Consider the following 11,977-nt stretch of genomic DNA (forward strand, 5'->3'; position numbering starts at 1 on the left):
TAACCTTATTTTTATTATTTAAAACATGTTTTTTACTAAAATACTTTTTTAACAACTTTTAACCCGTATTTGAGTGAACAACGTACAAGGTACACCCTTGTGCAAATTAATGTGGATAAAGATTTTTTTATGAAAACACTATTAGAAGTTGTCACTGACACCCTAAACTCAAATCATGGTGTCATTGGTGAAGTTATTTACAATTTTCAAGCGTTTCGATTTTCTAGTATAACATTTGAGATTTTCGATTGTTTTCTTTAGTGTTTTGTGACAGTTTAGATGTGTCTGAGGAATGAATATCTCAATAGGAATTCGTTCTAACGTTATTATACTTTCTAAATATACTGACCTGACTTAAAAGTAGAAAACAGAAAAGTGTGTCATTCAAAAGCGCAGTAAATAAGCTGATCAAACTTTTTAAATAAACTAAAAACTACAAGAAACAATTTTTTTTTTTGTTAAGAAGCTGTAAATTAAACCCCATAAAGACCAGCAATGACTTATAAAAAGAGCTAGCCTTTACTGGAAGAAGTTGACATGCCTCAAAAGTGCGGCGTCTTCTGATATAGATAGAAACATAGGATATTAATAAAGGATAGCTTGGTTACAAAAATACAAACAATGGACAAAAAATGACTTAAAATGGTGTTATTTTAAGACAGAAGCCATTTCTTTGTTCAGAGTAGGCGTCACCAGTTTATTTGCCGATCCGATAGTGAATCATTTTCACAAGCTCACTTTCTAGTCAGTCAAATACCCTGTGAAGCTAATATTTTGGAGCTGCTTCTCCTTTTTTGGTCGAAGATTATAGTACTTACAACATGGGTGATGAATAAAGATTATTTTTTAATTTTTTTAAAAGGATATTTATCAAAATTGAATGGTCCCTGAAATTTCAAAAATAAATTTGTAAAACCCTATTTTTCAACCAAACTTAGCACCTTGCCATGCGTCCAAGATTGTAAAAAGTTCTTCGCTCACAATGGTGTAAGTGTAACCATTTGGATTGACCTAGCAAACCATCATGCCTTTTCCCCGTAGGGATAGGCAGAGAGGATAGAACGCCATATCACACTATCTTTGCATACATACCTCGCTTCCTCTACATTCATACATCTTCTCATGCGGGCACGCCAATTATTCCTACTTTTGACATGTCCATCTTCCAGTATTTGATGGATTTGATCGTGCCATGTCTTTCTCAGCCTTCCTCGTTTTCTGCATCCATCAACCATTCTTTCGTTGTCTATTGGCTCTACATGTCCAAACCAACGCAGCACTCATTTCTTGATTCTATCGATAATGCGTATCTCAGCCTTACACAGTTCACGGATCTCGACACTTGTGCACCTATCATACATCGTTTTACCACACATTCATCTGAGGGATCGCATTTCGACAGCATTTAGCCTACTTTCATCATCGTTTTTCCGGTTCCATATTTCACTCTCATACATTAGAGTTGGCACTAGAACTCCACTGTGAACTCCTAGTGTAGCTTCCTGCGATATTCATTTGTTTGCCAAAGTAGATTTCAGTTCACCGTTTACCCTGTTCTCGGCACTCACCCTCCTTTCAATATCTTTCTCGGTTTTTCCATCCCTAGTTAACATACTTCACAGATACACGAATTCTTCTACCTGATTCAAAATATCTTCGTTCACACTGATCTCACATTTAGTTATATTTTCATCCCTTTCAAAAACCATCACTTTCGATTTATCATCATTCATAAGCAAATCGCTTTTCTTGCATACATCGTAGACTTTTGTTTGAAAAAATTGCAGGTCTTCTTTGCTGCTAGCAAGAAGCACGGCATCATCCCCATACAGAAGACAGTTAACAGTTAAACCACTCATTTTTGCTCCCATTCTTAAATCTTTCAGTTCTTTCATACAGTTATCGATGTATATGTTGAACAACCATGGTGACATTACACAATCCTGTTTAACTCCTTTAGGAATGTTAAACCACGATGTGAATGACCCGTTCACCTTTACACGCTGTGCTGTCCGTGTAAAGAGACGCAAAAGACTTTAATCCAATCTAGAATTTGTGGTTCATCTGCAAGGCTAGACTTGGAAATATGGATAGCACAACCAAATGAAGTTGCTCGAGCTGGTGGTTGAAGTTTGGTACCGAGATTCGAAAATCTATAATAACTGCAAATCATCGGTAGAATCTATGCCAAAGCGAATTAAAATGGTACTGCATAATTATTATTAAAATTTTGTAACTGATGGCTTTTTAATGTGAATTGAACATGTTTTTAAATTAAGAAATTACAACAGGGATGGAGAATATCTCAAAGAAGGTAATATGGAAGTCTAGAGATTTACAGGGCTTGTGATTTGTCATTGGCTGGTTAAAGTGGCCACCTTATACACTATGTAACACATTTTAAAATAATAAATTTCTTGAAATTTGGTAAGGTATCCAAAATAAAACACTTTAATTGGATTCTTTTATTTTTTTCTTTCTATATAAACCATTAGCACTTTTATGCACGTATATCATTAAAAAGTAATTATTGTTAGTATGAAATAATAATTTTTAAATATTCAATTTTTTAATAGTCAGTTTGATTATGTCCTAACAAAACGCGTCACATATGTTTAAAAAAATAAAAGTAGAATTTAATCCAATAAGAGTGTTTTATTTAAGATACCTTACCTAATGTCATTATGGAATTCTACCAATTATCTGCTTTCACAATAAACAAAATATTTTTTTTGTCCACATTAATTTTTACACGGGTGTATATTACAATAACCAACGATTCTTGAAAAGGTAGGCATAAACAAAAAAATCCCAACGTCAATAATTAAAAGTGAATTTTTTATTAGATATTAATCAAATAATACAGGTAACAAAAATCATTAAAAAACGTTCTTTAGTTTATTACGAAGTTGTTATTTTTAATACTCGTACTATAAAAACACCATAGATTTCATAATATACTCGTATTATAAATTTAGTATACCTACGCACAGGTCTTTATCAAACAGTTTTTTTTGTTCTAAGTCATATATTTATGTAATAAAAAATGCACTAAAATGTATTCTAAAAAATTACATACAATTACAATTACAAAAATAATTAAATACATAATATAAATAGATTTAAGGTGATTTTTAACAAACAAGGGCCCCTTAATAAATTAGCCAATTATTGTGATTGTACTGTTAGTACCTGTAATTAAAATCATATACCCTCTCATAGACGCCATACAATACCCTGTTAGATACCTTTAATTAAATTGTTAACACATTAACTGCTTCAATAAACACTTTCAGAACTTGAATTTTGCAGTGGCAATGAATTTTTTTGAAAATTTTGAAGCACTAACTTTGTGGTAATTAATTTATAATAATAATCAAATTAATAATTGAAATAAAAATACAACCATTTCATAATTAACCTTATCTTGGCAAAAAAAAAGTTTTTTTAAACTCATTTTATGGTAGAAAAGGCTTCAAAATCCCTAACAAAGTGTATTTTTTTGTTTTAATCAAAGTTTATTATGAATTGTTAAAATGCTGTTAAGAATGAATAATATGGTGCAGCAGTTTTAACCAAATGCTGTTTTACTCGTGTTTAACTTAATGAGATCATATTATGTTGTATTCTATAGGGTAAGAACGCAAACAAAAGAGTTAACCACTTATAACAAGTGGTTAAAAACAAAATTGTTTTAATTCAATTAAAAAATATATTCATTTAAAAGAGCTTTGAAATATATTCAAAGTTCAAAATGCATTATTTAATATTCAATGATAGCGAGATACGAGTCTAAATACTAACACAATATGACAACATGGGCTAATTAATTAGTAATAGCTATAGAACCTTCATAGTTAAGCTCTGTATTGGGCACCCATCTCATGTATAGACTGCGAAACCCCGCCAGGCGAATGGCTTATGGCCGATGTATTGTACTCAAATGCTTTCACACTAATTCAAAGGGTAGGGTTGTTAAAATACTGTTTTTTACGTTGTATCATATACATGTGCAACGAGATTAAATACAATAAAACATGTCTTATGAAAGCAGTGAATTAAAACAAATAGTCGATAAGCTGTTAACAGCTGATAGATGTAATATTTATGTTCTCATTTAGTGAATATATATATATATATATATATACATGGATAATTTTTATAGCGCCGTTTTTGTGAAAATCACCTCACAATATATCTAAGTACCTAATATAATATTGTGGTCAAACAGTATACGATGAGAAATGTCAAATGAAATCGGTGCATAATGTATGGCTGAGATAAGCATCAACGACAAAATAGAGAAAAGAGTGCTACGTGGGTTTGGACATATAGAGCAAATTGACGGTTAAAATTATTTACGATGTGATTGCTCATGGATGCAGAAAACGAGGAAGACCTGGAAAGACATGTCAAATCCAGCCGTCATCATTCCATGTCCGCTCCCTAGTTGGAGCATATGGTATCCACAAAGAGCCTCTATGCAACAGATTTATAGATTTACTGAATTTATTTAAGATTATAAACTTTACATGGAACTGCCCAAATCGATAAGCCCTTATTAACTTCAAGCTACTTGAACGAAGGACTCGTCAAGAATCTCCATTTAGTTGCAACAATTCGCTAACAGTATACTCTTATAACGCTATTATGTATCGACTCCATGTACTCGACAGCAACTATTCCGACGTTGCTGATACTTTAAGCATAATGTATAGTTTATATAAATCAGCTCTATTTAATCATTTCAAAGATGGTGAACGGTAATTTACATACTTCAGATTATAGTGCTTTCGATGTTTATTTTTGTTTACTATATTTACGTGTATAATTATTTTTTAAATTATTTTAATTGTTATTATTATTTTATTATACAACCAAAACACGAGTGATACTTTAATCCACAAATTTGGAAAATCCAGTGACCGGTTTAATCGCTTTCGCGACATCTTCGAGACTGGTATTTTTTTTTTTTTTTAAATAAATATTTGCGTTCATATGATTTACCCAAATATTTTATTTTGAGGGCCATTTTCAACGAGATGTAAATAACTCACTATTAGAAAATGGGAATCAAGTTGGGGTAGAGTGGAATTCGAACCACAGACCTTTAGTCCGTGAGTCCGAGACACTAGCCACAGGACCACAACCCGATATATTTATTAAGGAGTTTAATGTATTTATACAAAACAGAGGTAAGGATAGATAATTGAAAATTATATGAAATTAAATAAAATAAAGTTATAATATTTAAACAAAACAAATTGTGACCAATGTCGTATGTATTGTTTATTTTTTGTGAACCATAATAATTAAAATAAAATATAAAGAGAGCCTGGCCGAGTTTTAGATGACGACGCGACGCCGTGGTCTTCTTAATTATCGGGATTTTTCTTGTTTTGTGTTTCTATTTTCTTGAAATTATTTGTAAAATCCAGACAAATAAACCAGTGATGTAGTTAATGTGTTCGTTATTATTATTTTTTTCGTACATTTCCAATAAACTCTGCCGTACAACTTAATGCCTTAATTTTAAGGAAATTTTTTTTGTATCCAATTTCCCGTAGGGTTGAAGTTCCTCATTAAATTTTAATTAAAAACGGTTTCTTTATTTTTTGTTTCCTGATAATCATCTGGATATTTGGCAATCTAGAAGACCAGAGTTCGAATAAATGGACTTCTTCTGTATTTACATTGGTTATTTTGTACTATAAAATTTGTTTACGCAAAATCCCTTACCAAGCATAAGAGTGTAATACGTTTTTGGTGAGATACAGCGATTTTGTCTTTTTTTATTCTCCAGAATTGTTTTATTTTTGTTTTATTGTTAAATAAAATACAACTTTGGAATCTTTTGTTTTAATCGTTTTACTTAATATTTCAATCTACATATAAATACAACAGATCTTGTCATTCGAATAAAAAATTAAATTTACCTAAATCATTTTTTGTTTTATAGCGTACTACACGTATGTTAAATTCTTGGAAAAAGTCGATATTGCAATAAAGACGCATGAATTTACGATGCAAACGTTAGTAAATGTAGGAAACGAGGAAGACCGAGAAAGATATCGGATGACTAAATTCAACAAACACTTGAAGATGGATATGTCCAAAGTTCTGAGAAAATATATTAATTCAGCGTAAGCGGTCAGTATGCAAAGACAACGTCACGTGGCATCCTGTCCCCTCTGCTTATCTCTCCGGGGAAACGAAGTAATGACTTATATGTATTTTTTTATAAACACATATTTTATTTATATTTTAGTCGACATTGTTGCGAATCGAACCCCGAAACCTTGTGTATGGTACATAAACAAGTCAACTAATACACTACGACGCAAACCGGGCAGTCTGTCTTTTTAATGTTACTGTGAAAATAATAAACTATGTGAAGGAAAAAACTCTGGTCCAGGCGGATGAAAAATTAAACTTCTGTGTGTGAAATAGAACCAGAACCCTGGACGTGTGTTTTCGACTTGATGGTTGCTCGGACGTTCATTTACCATTCTTGAGGTCCTAAGTTCGATCCCTGGCATGGCGGACGCAAAATATTAATTTAAAATATTATTAAAACTGCAATGTTTCATTGTTTCTGGACATGAAGTGTAGCACTGATCAAACAGACGATCAAAAAACGCTGCATTTGGTTCACTGCTCCAGTAGCCTATGCACCACTTGGCGGGGAAAGAGGAATGCTGGTGATGAATCAAATATGATGTTTTTCATACCTGCGTTTTCTGTAATGTAAGTCTCCACTGTAATTGGGACTCCGGCCTGTTGAAGTGAAAATAAAAGAAACCAAAAAAATAAATAAATTAAACAATACAGATATCGATACGACGATAAATATGGCATTTTAATATTCAGGACGCTTTCAAATGTAAATAATTGATGGGCTTGATTTTATCACGGTGCATATTTTGATTCCCTATGACTGGCTTTCAATACCCCTTGTTGCCATTGATACCAACCCCCCCGAAATCGATCTTCCGGCCCGAGGGTGATGATATCACCCCAAAGGAGAATTCCATTGTAAATTTTGTATTTTTTATGCGTCTTCAAAAAATAAAAAAAACATTTGAATTGTGTCCTGGGCAAGTTACATACCAGACAGGATAAATTTGTATATACACACATTTATATATTTGTATAGAACTAATGGGGTTTTACATGGTGCAAGAAACGGTAGATACAATAAGTTGAACACAAAAATATTGCGTCTTTTTATTTAAGTCAAATGTGGAAACATTATTTCTGTAGAAAAAAATGTTTATTTGTTGTATTTATACAAAAGCAGTAAGGATTCAGAATAAGGATAAAGAATTCAAAATTATATCATTGTACCTATCTGATTGAAATGAATTATTTATTGTATAAATATTATATTCACACCTTATTTTATCAAATTTGTATATCGGGTTATGTGTGTGACGATGCATAAATTATATAATAATATTTTTATATAGGTGCGGATTGCCATAGTTTTATCTTCCTCTTTCTATATGCTATTGTGTTATTTATAATATTGTTTGTTATTTTGTTATTTTTAATATTGTTATTCAACAATATGAACTTATTTCTTCTAATTTACTTTATTTTTCCTATTTAATTATTATCATTTAACAAAGGTTAAGTCATAATTTATTTATTCATTCGAAATTACACTAGTTGAAATATTGAGACACTCTGTTATTGGTGTAACAATTCAGTACCATATGCATCAGCCATTATCAACTAAAAATTAAAACTGAGAAATATAAATATATGTTATATGTTATATGTTATATGTTTTATTATTTTGTGCTGTTTTCTTAATTTAGTTAGAAAAAATACATTATTACTAACTAATATTTGAAAGGCATGTGAATACTAATATAAAAAATTAGTATGATCCTTAGAGGATATTTTAGTGAGGAGAGTTTGAAAAAATCTATTTAAATATTATGTTCTAATAAGAAACCAAAAAATAACATACTACATTTAAAATTAAAATGAACGATCCTTAAACATTTTATTAATAATGAACCAGTAGGTTTATTATTAGTACGTACTTTAAAAATATAGTTATAGGTTTAATCCCTCATCCAGGATAGCATAAAGAAGGGTGAACAGGAAATCAGCTATATTGGTTTTACAAGTAGGGTGCATAAAATGGACCGTACGTACGTAATACTCATTTTCAGATACATTGACTCATTAAAAAAAATCTGGTCGTGTCATTAAAATAACACGCTTATATTACATAAAGTTTTTCAAGGAAAAATATTTTTTATTCCTTACTTTTTAAAGAATAGTTATCATTGTCAAGACCTCCTCGGCGAAAGACAGTCGACGTGGAGAAACTAAAACCTGATGGCACGAGACGGAGATTTAAAAACTCAACGCATCCAGCTGATTGACGACCAACCCCCCACTACAGACCCATCGAAGCGGAGTGGGGAAATCTCAAATCAGCACTTGTTTCTTCCGCGAACGATATTCTTTGCCCGAAACAGGAAAAAAGAGCCATTTGGGTTTTAAAATATTAATTTAATTTAATTTCATTTATTCGCAATATATTCATTAAAACATTTATTGAGATATAAGTCCCAACTCCATGGAACCAGTCCTGTGTTGAGTTGGGTCGAATATATGTATAAAACTTTTATAGTCAATATGACCATGTTTACTACATAAAACAAAAACATGATTAAAAATACATGGCAAATTAATTGTAAAAAGAAACATGCAAAAAAAAACATTAAAATATCTAAAAAATAAATAAATAAACTAACTCAAATATTTAAAAAAACATCAAGGAGTTTCTCACTCAAACCCTCCTCCCTCCCCAAGGAAGATTAAGTTCTGAATCTCTTTTTTCATAAAAGATTTTGTTCTTGAGAGCTTTACAGGCTCTTTCAAAATATTAAACACTCTGTGCGATTAAGGAGATGTGTATCTGAGCAAAAGTCGTCCGGCTTTTGGATTCTACACAATTCGTTCCCTGGGAAAACCTTCCACCATACCTATAAAATTAATCGAACTTATTAAAGCCTTTCACTTAAGTAGCGAAAGCCAAATCAGAATAACCGATGTTGTCACTGATTGTTTTGAGATCACCACCGGAGTTCGTCAAGGTAGCGTCTTTGCACCTTTCCTTATTATAATCCGTATGGACTTCATACTCAGAAAGTCAATACCACTAGATCAAAAAATATCCACATTCTCCTCCCAAAAACTCTGGATACTAGAGTATGCCGATAATGCGGTTATAATAAACGATTCAGTCGGGGGTCTTCAGGTCACTGTAGATAAGCTAAACAGGTATTCCACATGCATGGATTAAAAATCAATATTACAAAAACCCCTGTACTGTGTAACACTTTGTGCCTGGATACCCAAAATCTCCTGACTGTCAAACCAAAATTAGGGACTTCCCGATACGACAAAATATATGGGTGTATTTTCATCATTCAAATCGCGCAAAACATTGGACAAAATTTACTAATTAAAAATGTCTTACCTGATATGATATTTATGTAGATCGAAATTAATGATGCACTTATGTTATAAACAGCATACACAAAACACTATCGAAATAAACACACGAAAGAATATTTTATCACGGGGCTTGTCTATTAGCTATATAAACGCAATAACGCAAGGGGAATCTCCTGTGTGGAAGTGTTAGTAGCCGAGCAACGGTTCTCAATAGAGTACTTGACCGTTGTTGTGAGGTGAGCACACAACTTCAATCTGCAAGGGTGCTGCCATGTAGCCATTATATTTGCAACTCAAATCGCACAGTAAATGAGTCAACATTAAATTTTGGTTATCATAATTTCGCGGAACACTTGCAACAAGCTCGCGGAGCACCAGTTAAGAACCACAGTACTAATATCTAGTCTAGCTGATTAAATATATTTATTACATATTTAACTAACAAAAATATGGACAAAACTCCACTCAAAACAATATAAATATATTGTATCACAACAACTAGTTATTTTTTTACGGCATCTTTTTGTGGAAAAAATACCTCAAGGCCAATTTTTTCCGTAGGTACTCGTATACATGCAAAACTTTATTCTTACTAAGCCGACTCCTCAAACTCGTATTAAACTACCTGATTTTAAATACGAGGGGACGAAATAAAGATAAACAAACATACTTTACCGTTCTATGTATGATTATGTGTATTGCATGTAGAATTTATTATTATTTATTTATTTATAAAATTATTGCATAAAAATAATAAACATAACCAATTAATGTCAAACGAAAACGGAGTATTCTCTGTTTATGATAGTCTCCATCTAACACGGCACAGCCTGTTCTAAGATGGAGATTTTATATCTTTAGAGCATAAGTAGTCCCATACTAATAAAACAATAACAAAAAAAAAAAAAACTAAAACTACTTAATTAAAAATGCCTAGCTAATCAAATGTAAGAAATTAATAATCATTATTATACAAATAAAAAGTATATTTATGTGCTAAGAATACATGTTATTGAAACATAAATAATAAAGTATAATATATAATAAAACAAATATAAAGCAATGAAATACATAAAAATATTAATAATATGTGTACCAATTATATTAAGTACTACGTTTTTTTATTTACATAAATATTTTTTTTAAATCTCTCGCTACACTATTTAAATGTGCATTTATTTTTATTTTAAAATTTGTTTTACATTTTGAGTCTTTTATATTTGGCAATAAATCATTAAATATTTTTGGAGCAATTACATGATGACATTAGAATGATTCAATATTTCCTAAATTTATTTGATTTTTAAGTTTGTTCTGATCTACCGAAGTGATTTTGCGGGACGTACAGAATTGGATAGCCAATAGGCTGTTTGACTCATTTGAGACAATCTTAAAAATCCACCCAGCACGATAAATTTACAAAGGATGGACTGATTTTTATTCTGTTTTTAAAAATAATTCACTATTATTTTTGATTTTTTTAAACTTTTATTATTTATTAACTTACAAGTAGTTTACTACACATGTTTTGAGGCATAAAACCCAACTCCATGGGACGAATACCCGTATTTAGAGACAATACTTAAGGTGAGGAAAGTACATTCTAATCTCATATGCAAAAAATAACCCCAAGGTGAAGACAATATAATGTACTTTCCTCACCTTAAGTATTGTCTCTGAATACGGGTATAAAAGTCTTGTGATAGGTTGGGACGAGTAATTAGTTGACTCAGACATACAAGTATATCACCATGTTGGATCAGGAACACAATAATATTTGGAAAATTAAATATATGGTACGTCAATATAGTAAACAGTAAACTCAAACATTCGGAAAATCGTCAAGGAGTTTCCAATTCTAATCGCTCCCACTAAAGAAAATCCGGTCCTTAACTCCTCTTTTGAAAATAGTTTTTGTACTTGGGAAACATAAAACACTCGGTGCGATAGATGAGAGATGTCTCTGAGCAAAAGTCGCACGGGTTTTAGGTATGACATAATTCATGCTCTGGGAAAACCTCACAGGAACATTTTGCAGAGATATCTCCTTATTGTTCGACCAGAAGAGTGTACGTGCTTCTTTTAGGTACAGTTGTCTCATATCCAGCACCTTCATGTATTCGAACAACTGTTCTGACGGGATGTCGGAGGGCGCCTAAATAGTATTCTCAATAATAATTTCTGTGAAATTATGAGGGGCTTTGAGATGGATGCCGCACAATCCCCGCGGCCAACTATTATTGTGTGAGGTTTTAAGAGACAACCGACGCTGGCTAATTCCTACAAGAACTAATTCTCACTACGCGAATGTCGGAGTAAATGGGGTGACATAACAAAAATAACGACATAATACTCATTATAAAATGTCTTAGATAACTCAATAATTTCAGTACAATGTATTTTAGGAGTGTGTTCTCTTAACAGTATTTATTGCAACCATTTGCTTCGAACTAAATATTTGAAGGAGTTAATTTATCGCTTATTTTTGTATTTT

Source organism: Micrasema longulum, unplaced genomic scaffold, assembly GCF_059751315.1.
Source record: "Micrasema longulum isolate JH-2025_06_02 unplaced genomic scaffold, ASM5975131v1 h1tg001048l, whole genome shotgun sequence".
In the NCBI taxonomy this organism is placed as follows: domain Eukaryota; kingdom Metazoa; phylum Arthropoda; class Insecta; order Trichoptera; family Brachycentridae; genus Micrasema; species Micrasema longulum.